At 36.2% G+C, this 19746-nt stretch overlaps 1 long non-coding RNA gene across 7 annotated transcripts in view; it reads right to left on the bottom strand.

Annotated features, from left to right (window-relative positions):
• LOC115495949 (uncharacterized) overlaps positions 1-19746 on the bottom strand; it is a 62392-nt gene that overhangs the window by 6838 nt on the left and 35808 nt on the right. For 4 of the 7 annotated variants that reach the window (XR_012056963.1, XR_012056969.1, XR_012056967.1 and 1 more), the window contains 5 exons: positions 16574-16784; positions 8039-8153; positions 6669-6734; positions 4157-4273; positions 1252-1310 (listed from right to left, as the gene is read on the bottom strand). This is a non-coding gene — a long non-coding RNA (uncharacterized lncRNA). Of the gene's footprint in view, positions 1-511; positions 1311-4156; positions 4274-6668; positions 6735-8038; positions 8154-16573; positions 16785-19746 lie in introns of those variants that run through there. The other 3 variants (XR_012056966.1, XR_012056964.1, XR_012056965.1) reach the window with 3 other exon arrangements.

Raw genomic sequence — 19746 nt, 5'->3', positions numbered from 1 at the left:
CAAACAAACAAAAAAAAAAAACCAACACATAATTGGCAGGCATTATTCACAAACTTGGATAAACTATTTCATCCAAAATATACTCCCTAAAAAATAATACTAAAAAAACCAAAACAACAAAACCAAACCAGTTTTAGAAGTTATTCCTGTTATTAACATTTTTCCAATTCTCTTTTTTCTTGCATTTTCTTCAACACACTACCTATAAAATTTTTATTTATTAAAGTCTTATCCTTTTACTGAAATATACAGATTTTTATAAAATGAAAAATGTGAAATCTATATTGATAAAATATAAAATGGAAAGAAAAATGGGAAATGGGTCAATTTTGAACTGTAATAAATGGAAAGAATTTTAAAATTTCAGAACACCAGATGCATTTTGACAGGTAAATGTAGTTAAAGATATCAATAGTGAAAAGTCCACTGTGTAGACTTCCAAAAACATTAGCAAACAAAAGAAACAATAACCATTTTTTCCTCATAATTCCTTTTTTTTAGCCAAACTTGCTTTTTCTTGCAACCTGAGTTAGTAGTTTTGAATGCTTAGAGATGGCCAAGCTGTAGTCAATTTGCATTTAACTTGTAGAGTGCACTGTGAGTCTGATAATAAATTATTTAAATGAAAATTGCTTCCATTTCCAGGAGATCTTAGGAATCTGCTGAATATAAACCTACATGGGAGCAGTTTAAAGTCTCTATTTATTCACAGCAAAGGCTTTAAAAAACATTGAATAAGAGTAAAAATGTTGATTCTCTGTCCTTCTATATCTATTCTATTAGTAGTTTACTAAGCAGTGTAAAGGAAGGTATTTTCTTTATTAGAGCCCACTCTAAAAAATCACAATAACTTCCTGAAAGCAATACACATTCACTTTCAAACAGGGAATATTTCCCTTATAAGATGCTTTAATAATTGTCTTAGTAACTAATGAGCTTTCAGGGAAAAATATTCAAATAAACTCCAGGGTTCACACAGCCTTTTTAACAAGGACACCTGGATGCCTCTTTATTTTTAAATACATTTAGTTTACTAAGAGGAAACAGAGCCTCACAGAAACATATGTGGCTTTTGGCTTCATTGGCTGCAGACTGCCAAGTGCACTTTTGTCAAATCCAAGCCAACATCTTAAAAGGCCAGGACAAAGCTGCAATACCAGTGTGAGGATGCACAGCAATGCAGCCACTCTCCCCACACTCTGCCTTGTGTGCCCTCCCGGTAAACTTTGGGTATGAGGGTCTTCATCTTACCCATGCCACACCATCTTTCTCCTCCTGACAGCAGTGGTTATCCTAAGCAGTGTCCTGACCTGTAGAGGCAGAAGAGCTTTTGACACAAAGGTGACAGGCAGATCTCACAGTAAATACATGAGTTACATATAAAGGAATTAACTCAGCCTCTTTCTTGTCTGCATAGCATTTCTTCTTCAGTAATAACAGGAGAAGGACTGAGATCCGTGCCCACAGTGTTGCTTTCTGTTCTGCCATGCTATTCAGGAATAACAATTTCCCAACAAAATATTAGATGGTAAAGTCCTGGTATAGCTAACTTTATATTATCCCTCATTCATTCTTAAAAGACAATAAAATAGAGCAAGCTTGTTATTAACTATCAGAACATGCATGGCTGCAGAGCCTCTGCTCATGTGCTGCTGCACTCAGAGGCCCAGGGCAGTTGGAGTTAAGACAGTCCCAGGCAATGAAAACATAAACTTCCACCAGGAGAACAATTTCTGTCTTCTAGAGGACGGCTGTCACCAAAAAGCACATGACACGTTCAACTTCATTGCTGAATAAAAGTGATTTCTAATTAGTTTTGCATGTATTGAACAAATTTACATTTACTCCGGCAAATCTTAGGGCTTTCTGTTCACTTTATCATCCCACATCATATGACATATAAAACTTACATTATCTGAACTAGTGCCCTATGGACAGTCAGTCACAGGCTGATTTAGATTAAAACCCAAACACTTGGGGTTTATACCTTATGCATGTTTTTATTTTTGTTTTCAAGGCTACAAGCTGTTTAATTCTGTGTTAGTGATAACCAAGACTACTGAATGATTATTCATTATCTTTCAGAACTAGTCAAATAAAAAATTTCCATTGTTATAATCAGTAATTATATCCCACATCAATCACCAAGCAAACTATTCAACATTTTTCCCTACTCCAAAAATTTTCTGTACATAATAGTTACCAAACAAAAAAAGAATCAAGATCCGTTTCTGAAAATCTCAAATAAATTATCCATAAATATTTTTTAACCAACTCTATTACCTGTCATGTCTCCAAGCAGATGTTAAGTATTCCCCTAACAATTTTCCTAAGCAAATTAATATCTGGTTACATACTTTTTTTGTGTGTGTATGCCACAGTAACATGATTTTAACCTCACTTTCTTACCTGTGGTCAGGTACCAGTTCAGAGCAAATCATGTCTAGTCACAAGTATTTATTGTCATCCAAATAAAGTTTCTCCAACCATGACCAAAAAATATTTTTTGTTCTTTCCTTAGTTCTCTTCCAGCTTCACTCAGATTAAAACTACTGTTGTATATATACCTTGTAAGGTCAAAAAAGAATGGCAGAAAATGCCCAATCTGTTTAATTAGCTTCTGTCTGATGAGTTATTTGCTTTATCTGCTCAAAAGTATTTAAATGTGTTTCCTTGTAAATGGGTACCTTATATGCTGATCTTTAAAGAGAATATCCTAAAATCTATATTTCCAAGTCTAAGACAATCAGGGCTGCATCGAGTTAGCTCAGGATATTTCCAGCTCCTTACCTTGGCAGCATCTCTTTGCCCTGTTGGAGTGATACAGGCTGAAAGGCTTCATCGTTTCCCATAAATACATAGGTATTTTTATTCCTTCTAAAATAATATGAAACCTTCTTTTTTAAGTAATTGGGAGAAGAAACAAGTGTTTTGAGTTCTAACACTTACCCTAAGCAGCTACAACAACTCAGGGACTCAGAGAAATAGGAGGAACAGAAGTATCTAAGTGATTAGACATTTCCTGTTTTTGAAATGCAGCAGAGGGGACTCAGTTGGGCTCGTAATAGCAGAGTTCCCCCAGTGCCTTACTCAGATTTCTTTCATCATCATTTTAAGCATACATAACTTGGGGTTCCTGCTAAAAGATAAAGTTTTGTTCTCTACCAATTCTTTTTCTAGGTTGATTTCAACCTGAACTGTGAGTACATGAACACTTGCTCTGGCATACGGGTGTAGGCGGCACAGGAGCAAAACGAGATGACAGAGATGGGAAAGGATGGACTTTTTGGAAACATGTATAATTAGTGCCAGCTTCTGAAGCTGTGATGTTAAAGTCAGCGCTCCAAGACAGTGGTGCTCTGGAATCATCTTGCTTTGAACTACTAGGTAAGATGTCAACAAACTGAGATTTATTTAGCTATCACAATAAAGAAATACTTCTGCTGATTTATGAAGGATGAGGCACTTAAGTCCTGTTAGATAATTCCAAATCTGATGGCCGTACAAAAAGTCTAAACTTGTTTTGCCTTAATCAAAAAATGGATATTATGATGAGACTGTTCTAATGATTTAAGTGGAAGCACTTACAGAATCATATAATCATTAAGCTTGAAAAAACTGTAGGATCTTTGAGCCCAAACAACACAGAAACTGCTGTGTTTCAGTGTTAATACAGTCATAGACTTCTATCTTCTGATGCTTTATACGGGGAGTGTATTCCTGTATATTTCAGTCCACCAACTTGTATTAGTGCTTTTCTTAAGGTCAACATGAACTTCCATATGGTCATATTTCCCAAGTTTTAGTTTTCAATAAAAATTTAAAAATTTAGCCAGATATCTGGTGCAGCCGTGATGAAATCAGCACAGTTCTGATCTTTTATTCCAGAGACAGATGCACTTTATAAAAATATTCTTTATCTTGTGATACTTAGGAATTTAACTAAGAAAGAAATAGATTTTCCATCAAATTGAGGGCCATAGAAGAGAAAAAAGCGTTAATAATACCTTATAGTCCCTTCATATCCTTTATCAGTCACCATTTTCAATTGATGTTTTTATTCTTGGATGTTTCAGTGATATCTGACACCACAGAATAACACTAAATTGCTCAGAACTTATGCCAAGCTGATACAAAATGTCATTAATTTGCTTACCTGACTATGTACATGAGGTTCCGTCTGGCAATTTTTATTCTTTTTCTTCCCCATAATCTTTGCATGTATCCAGGGAATTTACATTTTGTCAATTGTTATCCATTGTTTCTACGATGCCTGTGTGTGAAACAGTCAAATTGCACAGTTTAGATTTCACTTACTCAGTTGCCTCATTTTGTGCTCAAAGTTGAAGTCTATTTATTTTGCCTATATTTTGAACCTAAAGCTAGTTAATATTAAACTCTACAGGTCAGGTAAAACTTTCCTGTTTAATGTTGTCTCACTATGACAAAGTTCAGATGATAATTAGGGAATAGGCATTTATAACGAGTGTCATATTTATAGTCCACTTTGCAATTTACCATAGTATATTCATAATGGTTGGCATGATTTAACTGGCAGCTCTTTGTGAACTCATAGTTACCTGACTGAAATTGAGTATTTGATCCATTTCTTTAAAAATAAAACATGATTGATGCCACAAAATATTTTCATAGATGTAATGCTACTCTTTATCTAAAAATGTGTAACATTACCTTTCCAAATTCTTGCCTATTTAAACACCAAATTATTTCTTTATTCAGAAATAAATTTTAAACAAGAAAAATAACTATTTTCTAATTTGCTCTCTGATAATGTGAATGAAGAACCAAAGCAGTAATAACTCAAAGAGCAGAAATTTGGGTCATACATAAATATACAGAAACAAGTATCTGAATTTTTTTTTTTTTTCATCCAAGTAAATAGTAGAAATAACCTGGCTATCCATATTAGTTTGCTGGGGTCTTTTTCCATTGGCAGTTTATATAATGAAAATAATGACATTTAATCAAAAATGTACACAACCTACAGAGCCACACCCTTTTTCTTGCTGCCATTTCACAGAATCACAAAAGATGCTGATTTTGAAGGGACTCCCATGGATCATTTTTTTGTACTCCCTGTCCTGCACAGCTCCATTCCCAAGGGTCACACCATGTGCCTGAGAGCATTGTCCAAATGCTTCCTGAACTCTGTCAGGCTTGGTGCTGTGGCCACTTCCTAGGGAGCCTGTTCCAGTGCCTAGCCACGCTCTGGGTGAAGAACCTGAGCCTATTCTAGACAAGAGATCAGAAATGGTGCAGCCATCAGGACTATGGCAGTGACTGTCCCTCTGTACTCAGAACTGGTGAGGCCACACCTTGAATCCTGTGCCAGTTTTAGGCCCCTCTCTCCTAGAAATACACTGAGATGCTGCAGCTGGTCCAGAAAAAGGCAGCAAAGCTGGTGAAGGGGCTGGAGCACAAGTCTCATGCGGTACAGCTGAGAGAGATTGAATTGTTTAGCCTGGAAAAATAATACAGGCTTGAGGAGCCTCGTTGTTCTCTGCAACTCCCTGAAAGGAGGTTGTAACAAGGTGGGGGTCAGCCTCTTCTCCTGGGTAACCAATGACAGGACAAGAGGAAATGGACACAAGTTGCTCCAGTAGAGGTTAAGTTTCAATATTGGGAAAAATTTCTTCACAGAAGAAATTGTCAGGCATTGGAATGGGCTGACAAGGGATGTAGTTGAGTCACCATCCCTGGAGACATTTAAAGGACAAGTGGTTGTACCACTTAGAGACATGATTTAGTGGTGAACTTGGCAGGTTAACAGCTGGACTCCATAATCTTAAAGTTTGGTTTTTTCCAAACTAAATGATTCTATGATTTTAAGATTAATTTAAAATCAAGTTCTTCACATATGCTATTTATTTATTCCTATTGCTTTCTAATGCCTTTGGTTGGTGACTGACTGAATTGGCAATAGCCTTGCTTTAAAGTGTAGATCTTATGTACTTCATTTCAAAGTGCTAAATTATCACTGCCTGGTTTCTTTTCAGATTCCTGGGTATGTGCCATTTAAAAATGTAAACACCCAGCAGACATGATGTAAACATACAAAGATTTTAGTCAACACACTGTTTGGGATTCCTGTCACATTAGCAAGGACAGCACAGACAACTACCAGCTCCAGGTGTTTTGATCTTTTAAAATTTGTAACACATATGCAGGAAAACTATGTCTCTCTTTAAATAAACATTTTCTATTAGAGATTTCTTAACGAGACTTGCATAACACATTTATTTCCCTGGGTCATTTTCCATTTTACAGCAAATAGGCTATAGACACAACATACCAATCTGACAGCAGCTTTTCCCTCCATCAATAGCATTTCTATTTAAAGATGAGGATTCAAAATCAGTATTGAAGGTACATGCTGTTTTTTCTAAAGGGAGTCAGTGTACCTGTACATAATTCATCACTTCCCTTAGTTTAGTAAGACCAGGTTTAAAAATCAAGGAAAATCTGGCACTAAGTCTTTTCATTTAAATGGCCATTGCTCTGCAGGTATGAATCCACATCTTCACCTAAAGCCAGCTCTATTCTCTGACCATGCTACTTGTCTACAGGAATGCTGTTGGCACAAGCACTGTTGGCACAAGCACTGTTGGTTTAACTGGCATCCAAAGGGAGGGTCGTCCCCACTGTACCTTGAGAATACAAGGATCTTCCATTACATTCCACTTTTTTATTCTTCCACTTTGTCCTTGTGTTCTCTGGTAAAAAAAATAAAGAGCTCAGTTAAACTGGTTAACAGGTATGGCCACATAGGTAACAGCACGACAGCAAATTAGTCAAGCATGAGCTAGTATCAAATTCAGAAAATGAAGGAAACTTTTATAAGAAAGTAAATTTTCATCCAATGAAATTAAAGAAAAAGTATATGAATCCCAAAATAGTTACCATCACACCTGGCTAATGCTATTATGCAGTTTTCTGCTGCTTCTCAGTGTGAGAATAAAAAGGCTACTACAGTTACTAACTTCTGAAAGGGAGACTTACCATAAAAACACATATAAAGTGCAATAACTATCATAAAATATGCTGGAGTGAAACTTAATTTCCCTTATAAAACTTCATATTCTGCTTCCTGACATTCTTGACTGATTGATTTAAACAATGCAGTCTTCACACTATTTTAAGAGTTAAGCTTAAATGAATAGCCTGACAAAGTCATGATCCATGGCCTTCAGTAGCTGCCACAGACCTTCCTGAATGATTTCTGATGAACAGAGCCCAGAGTAAACACACTCTTGTAGATTGCTTCTTCCTGTGATCATAATTATAGGTACACTGTCTTTCGCGGATTTACTACTGTGTAACTTGCAGATTTTTTTCTTTCATTACACAGTTAGCTTGGAAGCAAATACAGATATGAAAGTGACATTGTGATCACAGGGACATCGAAGAGCCATGTGATTCTATGTCCAAAAGTTGGCAGTATTTTCACAAAAAATACTGTCCTTAAGGCCGATATCTGTATCTAATTATAAGGTTAATGGTTTGGGCCATGAAGGTAGGAGACCACCCCTACTCCCAATAGCCTACTTTTTTGTTTAAAGTGTTTATTAAAAGAAACTATCCCAATAGCAGCAAGTGGAATTTATACCTAATTTATAAGAAAAAAATGAAAACTGAATTTTCAAGCCCTATTACACATTTTAATGAGCCTCTTACTGGATTCTTTCATTTTTTTTCCTCCATCTTTTTAAAGACAGAAATGTAATTCCTTTGGAAGTTTTAAAGTTAGAAATAGAATTCAAATGGATTTTGCTTCATTTGCTCAACACCTAACAAACAGGTATCTAAACCCAGCTAAAAAGACCCTGGATAAAACAGTCTGATGCTTTACCTTTAAAAGGCAAAGTTTTTAGAAACTGGGCTGGATATCAGAAATCTCACTTTGTGTAAAATTAGCTGCCTAATTACAGCTGTAGACTGAAAGAAAACATTTTTGCTATCTTATTATTAACTTGAGTATATGTGTGTATAAACCAGTTAATTTCTAATCCCATGGTACCTTTTTTTTTTTTTCACCAGAGGATCAGGAAACAACTGTTCTCCTTTATGACTCTGATTTTGTACTATATGGCAGTACTGACTTCAGTGGAATAACCCTTCATTCAGTGAATTCTCTGGAGAGAAAGAGTAGAGTATAATTAGATCCCTTAAAATTATTAGAAATGGTAGAGTGAAATAAGCCTTAAAGTAGCTGTGTTTCCGTATTGAAATGCTTTAGTAGCAGTAGGTTGCAGGGAAGTCTATTGTCATGTGCTGCCTATGTTTTAGGCATGAGTCTGCTAAAAATGCATATTTGCTGGGGATGTTGTTGCTAGGGAAGTATAAGTTACTAATATATATATCTATAAAAACCAGATAGTGTTTAATAAAAAGAATGAGAAAAAATTGGTATCAAGAAAATAATGTAAGTACCTCCAATCCAAAACACAGTCTGAAAAATGTTTCATGAACACAAGCTGGAATGGTACCTACTAGAATCTGACTGATGCCAGTGGGAAGAGGGGGAGAGGAGGGACACTCGTCCATGGAAAGTTAAGAGTTCTGGAGAGATTTATAATAGAATAAGACCCCCTAAAAAAAAGTATCTATTTCTTCTTTTATAAAACTCCAAGCCCTATAATTTTCTTTTGTTTTACTGAATCACTCTCACAGCAATTTGCGTAATTGAAACAAAGGAAAAAATCTTCCTTAAAAACGGAATCCCTAGCTACCTTCAGAAATTTCCTACTATTGAAGAATATCCTAAGTATACACATCTGAATCCCAGCTACCCAAACAAATAGGAAACATAGCAACTATACTGAGACATTATATAGCATAGAGAGAAAATTGAAGGTAAAATAAATTGGCTAGCAGTTGTTAAAGATAGTAGATTCCAAGAAAGTCTTTTAATCACTAAACATAGAAGCGATTGATAATTTATTATTTATCCAGGAATGTAAATTTTTTAAAACTAAATAAGGTATAAAATACAATTATTAACGTAATTGATTATATATAATGCTAGACATTTTTAACTCTATATATATTTTAGGTAAAAATAATTATTATTTTTCCCCCTAAGCTAACTTCCTCTTGGCTTTAACTAGATGCGCTTTTAGGTAGTGATTGTCACATATCATTATAATGCTCCCATCCTTCCTGAGGAATTTTCACATAGGAAAAGCAGATGGCATTATAGCCAGGGCTCTGTTACCAGATTATCATATGCCATAATCTGTCATCACGGGCCTCCAGCCGAGTAATAATTAGCCTTGACTCCATGATTCTCAGAAGGCTGATCAATCCCTTTATTATACTGTACTTATTAAGAAACCAATCGCCCTTAATGACAGTCTTATACAGGTGGACCCAATTGGTCCTTCAATGCAAACACCATCACCATTGGCCAATCAAGAAACCACCCTTTGGTAAACACATCTCCACAACTCATTCCACATGTTCACAACAACAGGTGCAGCAAGTGAAGATAGGAGTTGTTTATCATTCTTTGATCTTCTCACAGCCTTCCCCAGGACAATGCCTGGGAAAGTTCTGCATTGCTCTCTGTGGCCAGAGAGCTGCTGCCACAATGATCTGTCTCAAGTGTGAACTATTTTGGAAGGATTTCAATGCTTTATAGTTTCTTAAATTCATAAATTGATAAAGTGTTCCAAGACCCACAGCTGTTCACATTCTTGTGAATTAAAAATACATGCAATATTTTTGGCTTATCATATATGTTCTACCTACTGAAACCTCCTGGCTTGTCTAAAATTCACCCATAAATATGTGTGTGTTCAAGCAGCAGCAGATGTAATTCTATCCATATTAAACCGAATATTGATAGTTCTTGTTTTCCTTTCCCTTTTTCACTTTCAGGAATTCTTTCTGGCAGTAAAATGTTTACTTAAAATATCAACAGGAGAGACTAAAACATACAAAACAGAATTCTGAGATTATTCACGTCAAAAGCAAATGAAACAAGTGGGACACCAATTTCAGAATCTTCTGGATGACAAAATGTGGATTCCAAGTTAGTTTATGAGAATTGAAATTAGTAAATTGTTCTCTTATAACTATTTATTTTTTTGAACATTACTATTACACTCCAAATTAATCTGACATGCACACTTTGGCTAATGCTTATCCACACACCTGTCTCCTCTGAGCATTGGCTGGTGTATCTGCTTTTACTACTTCTCGTGGAAACTGAACTAGAACTAAGTTTGTTTATGGTTCTTTTTTAGAAGTCATCAAGAGCAGTACATATTTTTTAACTCTTAGATGAGGAAAGCCAAGCAAAATTATAGAAAGCAGACAGTTTTCAATTATTCCAGGTAATACGATCTGCCTGATGCTTGTCATCTGCACGGTGATTCTACTACTCTCTAACAGATCACATTTCATATACTAACATTTAAACAAAATTAAATCAAACCCCTTGAGTCTTTACTTCTATAGCAGTTATTCAAATTACCCTGTTCACCTGACTACTGAAAAGGCAAACATGTCAGTGCTGAGGATAGAGAGACACAATAAAGAGGAAGAGGGAAATCTGGTAACCAAGCAATGTAGTCATGAGCTTCCATCTGTGAGAAGGATCAGCAAAGTTCTTGTGCTATGTTAGCACAAGGGAGCGGTGGAAGAAATTAAAGTCTTATCCATGAACTTAAGGAATTATAGAACTGGAAGTACTTTATGGCAGATTAATAAATATTACTAGAAGATATAGAACTCTCATGAGAGAAAAGCAGTGCTGATGCAAAGGAGCGCTGAGAGTCAGGGGAAATGCTGCTTCTTTCTAAATAGTTAAGAAAGAAGAACAAAGGGACAAGCAAATACTCTGGATTTATATTTAATGTTCCATCTGAAAAGGTTTCAGATATCACAGACAAGTATCCTGCTAGAATACATGTGTATGTGTGATGTCTTTTAAAATGTAAATCAATTATGTATCACTTCTGGAATATCTCAAGCCTAAGGAATGCTATTCATTCCATTGATGGTTTCAGCTAATGGTGGAAATGGAAATACATGCTTCAGGGAGCCCTATGAGGCCAACACATGGATATTATAGAAAGAAAGAAGTGGCATTATTAAAACCTAATTTGCATATTCTGGATAATCAGAAACCAAGTCTCAATATATCTGAAAATATCAAACATACCATCAGGAGTCACATGATAATATGGTTGTGAGCAGCCTCAGAAGGTGCAATGTCCTGCCTAAAACAGTGTCAGGAAAACTGTGAGACCAGGTGGTTTAGGGTTTTATGTAGCTCAGTCTTGAGGATGTCCAAGAAGGGGGAATGCGTGTCTTTGGACAATCATTGTGGTTATGTGAGTTTAGCAGAGAAAGGACTATTGAAGCACTAAATGAAATTATAGTTTTGTTCTAAACTGAAGATTTATTTTGTACCCCTTACCCTCAAAGGATGTATAGCCCTAGATTGGGTTACTTGACAAGGTCTGGAAATTGATATTCATTGTCAGGTAAATCACAGCAATTTTGAGATTTCAGGTGACAGTATGATGAAATCTCTATTTGAGATTATGACAAATTCTCCCCCAGTACAGTCCTCTGATTTGGAATTATCACTTCTCAAAATGTCAGTATTTCCTGGGGAAAAAAATATTTTTTCCTAAGAAAAATAAAAAATGTCTTTAGGAAATATTTTCTCTCAATATTCAATATAACTTTATCAATTTGGTTTTTTCATGATAAATTGGAATAAAAACAAGGCCTATGTTTTCAGCAGTACAGTTCTGTGTCTGAATCTGCCCATGGATCTGTCAGGATGAGAAAATCTGGAGGCAAGATTGGATAGGCAGTCATCTGAGTTGTGCATCATTGTCCTAACCTGACACAAAAACATGGTGGATTTAAAATCTTAGATGCGCTTTCTTTCAAGCTCTTGACATAGCATATGAGGAAAATGAGTAAATTAATATTTATCTAGCTCAAAAAGCATAAAAAATTAATATATGTCCATACTGGTTTTTTTCAAGTGTTGTGAAATCAGACTTTCAAAACCACCTGTGAGCAGCCTGAATACTGAGCTAAGGCACATTTTCTGAGTGATTGCTTTGGGTACAGGGGAAGTTCTCTTTCAAAAAGCATGTCTGGATAGTTTGGCTATTATATTGTGAAAATAAGTATAAAGTATAAAGTATAAAAATAGTTTAAATTATAATCATCAACCAAATTAATATCTCTACTGTGATCTAACATGCACCTATGTTAGATCACAGTAACAAAGGATGATAAAAAGAAAAATACAAAATAAATAAATGTGTTGTGATGAGATAATCTTGCTATTTATGAATACGTATTTTAGCATAGCAGTGGTTTTATTACTCTGTACTGGCAGAAAAGTTGACTTTCACTTGAAATTATTGTTCATCCTGCCAAATAAACTGAACTGTATAGAACACAAGTGCTAGAAAATGTAGACTGAAAATATATCTTATTTGTATTGCAACCAAATAGACATAATGGTAGAGATCAGAAATACAGGAGAGATTATTTTTAAAAATTATATCTTAGGCAGCAGAAGACTTTCACAAAACAACATATGTCATTTGATTATCTCTCTCTGTCATTACAGATCATGAGCAAAACTCTCACATGCCAAATACCTGCTATTCATACTGGCTTCACTGGGGTTACTGAATACAGTGCTTAGCACTGATGAAAAATCTCCCCATTCATTTGCAGCTGTATTGATATAACTCTGGAGATGTTAGCTCCAGACAGGCACCTGGGTTTGTATATTTAGCCTACAGTACATGTGTTTTACCTGCACAGACAGCAGATCAGCTGCACTACTTTTGAGGAGGAAAATGCTGTTTCAGGATATGAGCATCTCTTCAAATGAATATGGACAAATGCCAGTTTTTGTCATATAATTTGACATGACCTCATGCTATGGGATTATGAAAGAAGAGTGGAAATATTGAAAAAGAAATATGCAAACTGGAAATTCGCAGATTATTTTTGACAGCAATGTGAACAGAAGCACTGATAAGTACACTGTCAGGAAGAATTAGCCTGTACAATTCTGGGCTCTACACAGTTACAGAGAAATATTATTACTGTGAGAATAATACTGAAAAAATAAATGTGGAAAAATACAGTTGTAGGGAGAAAATATACATGGCAGGTGGAGAAAGCTTCGCCTACAGAACTGAGTGTTAGAATATGCTAATAATAAAATCGTTAATGACTAAGTAAGCACAGTGTAGAAAACTGCAGTTACCTTATTTAGATGAAGTGACTGTGTAAAATATGTTAACAGAATGCAGAAAGAGCAAAGAAGGTATGAAACACTAAAAATTAACATAGAAACACAATGTACTATTACTGAGATATTTAGGAAAATTAAATTCACCTTCAAGACCCTATGGAGCCATTGACACTAAAGCCTCATATTGTTTTGGTGGGGTTTATTTCTTATGAATGAAATAGGAATTTATTTGCTATACTGTGTTCTGGGACATATATCCAAATTTCTTAATCTTACTTCACTCTGACTGAGGTCTACAAAGTCTCTGGGGATATATAGCATCCTTAGGAATAGCAAAAACATTCTTAAGCTGGAATAGATGTCTAAAATTGTATTTAAAGTTGATGGAAGTTATTTTTCCCCCTAAACTGTTTCAATTTATATTTAATTTTGGCTCTAAAGTTCAGTGCATGTTATAATTTCTGGCCAGTTTCAGGTCAGTTTCTGGTCCATTTGTACTTCCATCTCCCTGTTCCTTACATCCTTCTGCCTTTGAGGCTGAGAAGTACAAATAACTGACATAACTAGTAGATACAGTAGTAATATTGACAGTAGTCAAGCAGTGAAGACAGAAATCTGAAACCAGTAGGAAACACGGCACAAAGGGCATAAGGGAACAAAATTTATCCAAAATCCTAACATATCGGATCAGCCCAAGGAAAGGGAACAAAATGAACTCCATATTTATCTATTAAAATAATTTTTTAAAAAACTTCTTAGATTATGTGTACTACCAGGATACTGGTGTCCAAAAATAACTACTTATATGCTTCAAAATTACATTTTATTGATCTTTATCTGTGCTGGAAAGATATTTGTATATGATTACTCTTTGAGAGCGTATCCAATCTGATACCATCCAAAGGAGATAACAGGTCTCACTGCCTCCTGGTCAATCTCAAGAAAAATGTTACCATGAGCAAAGTTCAGAGCAGCTGCTGTCCTTTTTCTCCCCTCCCTCCTCAGCATTGCCACACTGCCAGTTGCTGCAGGGCAGAGGAAAGGAAAAGAGGCGTTCTGGCTACCTACTGCTTGCTAAACTAACTATGGAAATATCATCCAAGCAGGAATTTGGCTCCTATACCCTGATCTGAGGAAAAAGGCTGAAGAGTAGAAATAATCTCCTTCATCTTTTGACCTCTCTGAAGTTAGCCCCACCAGTAGAGAGGAGTATCTACAAAACTGGTTCAGAATAGTAATTTCATTTTGTGAAAGATTTTGATATGGCCCATTTTTATTATTATTGTTTAGAAATGAAACCATTTGAAAATTATGAAAGGAAATTGTGCAAGCACAGAATGTTCTGGGGTCACTCACTCTGAAGGTTCAGGCTACCTTTCCCTGAGGACACATGCCACAGAACCCTGCTGCATCTACACTAGGAGGAACTTCAGGCAAAACCAGAAACCTTGTAACCTCAGCAAGGTCTAGGCCATTGCTTTAATTTTCATTGGCATTAGGGTGAGAGGTGGAAATCATTAAAAATCTGCTCCAAATGCAAGGTGCACTCTCTCATTATTATTGATAAAAACACATTCAGGATATGCAGATGTAGAAGAAGGAATTCTAACCACAGTTTATTCGAGTGAAAAGCTAAGAAAAGGAATGAGCCTCACCTGACAGATGGCAGTCCTAACACTTAATATTAGAATACACTGTGGAGAAGGAAACTGGAATTTGGTACAAAGATAATTACTTTTAAAAATGCATGGATCTAGTGCAATTAGTAACTTACAGACAATAACTTAATTTTTCATGTTTTAGCAATGATTTTTTTTTGCCTTTCCCAGCTCATTTGATATTTTTTAGGCATACACTTCTAAAGAGATTAAAACTTAACACTTTTTTATGTAAGCATAATAGTTCTTACATTAATTAGCACAAACTATTATTATAAACAATCATACCTGGATTTATATTATAATGGAAGACAGATTATGGAGAATGCATATATTTATTTTCAATTACATTGTGCTGTAGTACAGAATTACTCACAATTATATGGAGCAGGGTACTTGATTTGTACACCATTAAAATTCTTCTATATATGGTTGGAGGAAACAAATAAATTAATAGAAGTATGCTTCATGTCTTGCCTCATTAAAATCAATATTCTTTCTGGACAGACAGCTGTCAGAATCACAGAGTCATAGCACTGTAATCCAGCTAGAAAACCTTGCAGAGGAGCAGCACATGCTGGGATCATTCCTGATGCTCTAAATTGGCCAGAGAAGGTCAGCACAGAATAGCCTGAAGGACCCATTCCAGGCCAAGGCCCCAGGGAAACACAGCGTGCATCTAAATGCTGTAAACCCCCAAGGCAAGAGCCCACACCACAACTGTGGCTTCATATGAGGGAATGAAGCCCTGTGGTGAGACAGAGAGATATTGAAAGAGTCTCTCAGAGGAAGAAGTGCAAGCCTCATTGCTTGAATAATTTAAATCCTAAATGAATAATACAAATGCAAATATACTAAAGGGAACTATCCACTGGCAGGGCATTGAGTAAATGGATATATTGATGGTTTTTGTAATTCTCTTTTCATACCTGTACCTGCTAATTCTGAAATGATCCTAAGTCATGATGTTCTAAATCCCTAGGCATTCTAATATAGCACATAATAATAGCAATGGATACTGTAGAATAACTAACAGCTTTTTGTGAATCTTTACAGAAAAAGTAAAGTTTCTTGCTGTCTTACTGTTTTCCCATGTGATGTTACCTTTAATAGACTAGGAAATTTAGCACACAGAAGTTCTGCCTTATGGATTTTGCATTTATAACTTAAATTCTTGTAATCAAATTACTGTCTCTTAGAGTGAATTACATGTAAAATATACATTGAATGAAATCCAAACTATAACTCTTTTTATTACTGATTAAATTAAATAGAAAATTAAATAGAAAATTTTAATCACTTTTTAGACTGCAATTACATGCAGACAATTCCTTTATCATCCTAAAATCCTGACAGTCTTTCTCCTGTGTTGATATCTGAAGTCCTGAATACTAATAAGACCCATATGCAGACACAAGGATGACGTATGCCTTAAGGCAAAATATAATAATTACCTCTGTGTAATCTCATTGACATTAGTGGTCTTGCCAGGAATAGGAGCCTTTATTTTAGATGGAAAAAGTGAAACACAAAATAACCATAATCAGATCTAAATTCAAGATGAATTTTGTAACACCAATAATGAAGCATTCCCATTTTTCTGTGTAGGTATCTGTGTAGACCATGTAGCTTTAGGATTAAGACTGACCTGGTGTCTGAGGCATCAGCACAGTACTGCTTGAAGGAACCAGTTCTGGCAGCAGCAATTGCCACCACACTCACCCAGTGCCTTTCTCAGGAGCATCAGCAGAGATTTGCTATTTGGATGTTCATGATGTTCAAGCAGTTGATTTCTATCTTCTCCAATAGAAGTAATTTGGCAGTCTGTTGTCCCCAGCAGCTGCATACTTTGCCTGAGCCTGGAGTGCAGACAGTAATAATCTAAATGATGATCATTATTATTGTGAAGGACTAAAACAAAATCTAGAGCTATATCTTGAAGCTCTGGAAAGACATAAAAGAGATGAGAAAGCAAGACTGATATAAACTAAAGGTGATGAGAAAAGACATCAACCTGTCAGGGAATCACAAAGGCCATCTTAACCTAAAATGGGATTCAAAATAAGGTTTCAGTATTGCTCTTGATAGCTCTGAAGACAATTCCAGCCTTATTAAAATTGTAAGCATATACAATGTAGATGGATGAAAAAATTTTAAAGGCATGCAGGATATATGTGGTAAAAGCAACACAAATACCTATGCTAGCTGGAACAATGGCAGGGCACAGAAAGAAGGAAGGAAGGAAGGAAGGAAGGAAGGAAGGAAGGAAGGAAGGAAGGAAGGAAGGAAGGAAGGAAGGAAGGAAGGAAGGAAGGAAGGAAGGAAGGAAGGAAGGAAGGAAGGAAGGAAGGAAGGAAGGAAGGAAGGAAGGAAGGAAGGAAGGAAGGAAGGAAGGAAGGAAGGAAGGAAGGAAGGAAGGAAGGAAGGAAGGAAGGAAGGAAGGAAGGAAGGAAGGAAGGAAGGAAGGAAGGAAGGAAGGAAGGAAGGAAGGAAGGAAGGAAGGAAGGAAGGAAGGAAGGAAGGAAGGAAGGAAGGAAGGAAGGAAGGAAGGAAGGAAGGAAGGAAGGAAGGAAGGAAGGAAGGAAGGAAGGAAGGAAGGAAGGAAGGAAGGAAGGAAGGAAGGAAGGAAGGAAGGAAGGAAGGAAGGAAGGAAGGAAGGAAGGAAGGAAGGAAGGAAGGAAGGAAGGAAGGGAGGAAGGGAGGGAGGGAGGGAGGGAGGAAGGGAGGGAGGGAGGGAGGAAGGAAGGGAGGGAGGGAGGAAGGAAGGGAGGAAGGGAGGAAGGGAGGAAGGGAGGAAGGAAGGAAGGAAGGAAGGAAGGACCATATTTTGCTCTAGTACAAAAAGTGTTTATTAAAAATGAATGCACTTAAACTTCTGTGTACAGGAGGGCAAACATAAGACTTTGAAAAGTCAAATATGATAAGAATGCTAGACTAAATCTGAGTTCCGTTGTTTGGTTGGTTTTTTTTTCCCACCAAAAATATGATGGAAAATATGATTAGAGCCATTTCCCCAGAGCCAGCTTTTCCTGACAATAATAGGTTTAATTGCTAACTGCCAAGGTGTCAAAACACATCAGTAATACATCTTTAGGCATATAGTGCTCTAAATTCTCTTAAGGAACTTGAGAAGGAAGTAGTTAAAACGCCAGTGAAAACCTTGCAACCACTATTTCAAAATCAGCTGCTCTCCTTGAGGCCAGGAAATGCCAAATATAGTTCTGCTGAGGAGCAGCCGAGCTCACGGGAGCTGTCCTTGGGCTATGGCGAGGGTGGTGCCGCAAGGACCGATACCACAAGGGGGCAGAGGACACGGGATGGGCCACGCCGGAGGGCTCTGAGCTCCGGAGACACCTTCCTCGGCATTTTGGTCTCTTGCAAAGTTAGTAACTGTACAGCTTTATAGATAAAACATATATCTCTATGGCATTCTCCATTTCTTTAATCACAGTAGAGATGCACATTTATAATGAATTCAAACTTTCCCACTTGCATGCATATTTTCCCAATCAAATGCAAATTATTTCACATTACTTTCTCTGTGCTTGTTGTTAGCTGTCCAATTTTAATATATTTTCCTCCTGCACTTCTCTATTGGCTTGCTACAGAAAATTAACAAGCAATAAGCACAACGAGCATTAAGCACTCCAGGAGCAATAGATCATCTACAAGACTGCAGAAGTGCAAATCACCACAATGAAAGATTTTCTGATGTCACCTATTGCTCCTGTAGTTATTAAAACCCATCATTCTTGTGACTTCATTCCTGCTAAAAACCACATCTCAGATCTTGTCTTTCAGCATCAGTTTTCTTGCTTTCACTGGGGTTATCTTGATCAGTTCTAAACCAACCAACCAAGGTGGATAAAAAGGGGGGAAAAAGAGGACTATAATATACATTCACGTAATCAGCATCAAAGTTCAAGCTACCATCGGGAGAAAGAACAAAAAAGGTTTTCCAGAGTCATGGAGTTCTGGCGCCTTCAGTATGACTCTCAAACTTAACATAAAGATGGGGCTTCACTGAAATTTGAATTCTTTAACATATTTTTATATTTAAATATTTTTCTCTTGTTTTGTTTCCAGACAGGCATCTAAAGCACTGGACTCTGGACTCTACTGGCCAGTAGTTCATCTAGTTTGCTACTAACTGTTCAATATTAGAAGCAAATGCTGATTGTTCAGTAAAGGTCACAGTTTTATTGTGATTATTTTCTACTGCTGTTATAGATATATCAAAGTGACATTTTTAATGTAAAAATGAGAATGATGTTCACTGCTGGCCATTATGACTTGACTAGATGTTAGGTATTATTGAAAGTGTTAAAAGAAATATGTTCCTCTTCACTCTTTCTACTACTGTGTCTGGGAACTTTAATAAATTTTCAGAGATTTATTTTTCTTTGTCATTATGACAAAGAGCAATAAGAGAAAAATTCAACTTGAAGGCTCATCTACCTTCCAAAGGAAAAGTATTCAAAAATATTTTAAGACTTTTTTTTCTCTAATGTTTATCAGAGTCAAAAACACGAGTTCTCCAAATATTATTACAAAAAATATTTGGATGTTTTCCCTTTGATTCATACCTCTGAATATAGAGATTTTAACATTTGTTTCTGCAAACAAGCAATGCTCACTTCCTAAGATTGATTACATATCTGATTATATATCCCTTAATGTAGCTGGGGCTTTGTAATTAGTACACAGTCAATTACTATGAAGCCATCTTAATACAGTTTATGTATATATAAATTTTATTTTCAGACACCATTCACAGTTGTGTAAATCCAGGATGATTCCGCTGAGATTAAATTAAATTAG

Source organism: Taeniopygia guttata, chromosome 7, assembly GCF_048771995.1.
Source record: "Taeniopygia guttata chromosome 7, bTaeGut7.mat, whole genome shotgun sequence".
Lineage (NCBI taxonomy): Eukaryota > Metazoa > Chordata > Aves > Passeriformes > Estrildidae > Taeniopygia > Taeniopygia guttata.
Note: the sequence above shows the minus strand (reverse complement) of the source record. Positions and strands in the feature narration are given on the sequence as shown.